The sequence below is a fragment of the Triticum dicoccoides genome, chromosome 7B (genome assembly GCF_002162155.2).
Source record: "Triticum dicoccoides isolate Atlit2015 ecotype Zavitan chromosome 7B, WEW_v2.0, whole genome shotgun sequence".
Classification (NCBI taxonomy): Eukaryota; Viridiplantae; Streptophyta; class Magnoliopsida; order Poales; family Poaceae; genus Triticum; species Triticum dicoccoides.
The window spans coordinates 701,626,497-701,627,572 of record NC_041393.1 but is presented as its reverse complement, the minus strand read 5'-3'; positions in this window follow the sequence as shown (position 1 = coordinate 701,627,572).

The following is a 1,076-nucleotide window of genomic DNA, read 5'->3' as shown; positions in this document are numbered from 1 at the left end:
CGACTAAAGCCCACGAGCGCCCTGGGCCCAGGCATTTGGTCGCGGTTCATCTGCCGAACCGCGACTAAAGACTTCATTAGTCGCAGTTCCTACAGTTTCGCGACTAATGGGGCTGGACGGAAGCCTCTTTTTCTATCAGTGTATCATGCTTTTTACATAGAAATTACCGGGTGTATACTTTTCAAAAAAAATCAAAAATTATAATGACGTTTTTATGTGTGCTATCAGCTTAGTATGTGTCTATTAATAAGCTATTGACATATAAATTACCGGGGTTGCCCCCCCCCACCCTCGCCACAGTCGCCACATTTACCAGGATCGGGTACATAAATTATCAAGTCTGCGATGTGTGATCTTATTTGCATAAGAGTTATCGTGGTATGATTCAACAACTCCTCCCACCCTACCCCCGCCGATAAAGTTATCAGGATTAGGTACATAGTTTATCATTTCTACGATGTGTGACTTATCATGTTATTTGCATAGAAATTACCGTGATATATTTCAATGACTCCTCCCCAACCCCAACCCCACCGAAAAAGTTACCAGGACTGGGTACATAATTTAATGTCAATGATGTGTGAGTTATCATATTATTTGCATAGAAGTTATCATGGTATGTTTCAATGACTCCCCCACTCTGGCCCCTCCAACAAAGTTATCAGGACTGGTACATGATTTATCATGTTTACGATGTGTGAGTTATCATGTTATTTGCATAGAAGTTACCGTCGTACGTTTCAACGACACCCCCACACCGACCCCTCCGACAAAGTTATCAGGTCTGCCTTGTATGAGTTATCATGTTATTTGCACATAAGTTACCGTGACATGTTTCAGCGACTTGCCCCATCCCCATCCTCGCCGACCAAGTTATCAGGACCGAGGTACATATAAGTTATCAGGTCCGCCATGTTTGAGTTATCATGTTATTTGCACAGAAGTGACCATGGCATGTTTCAGCGACTTGCCCCACCCCCACCCTCGCCGACCAAGCTATCAGGACCAGGGTACATAAGTTATCAGGTCCGCCATGTTTGAGTTATCATGTTATTTGCACAGAAGTTACCATGACA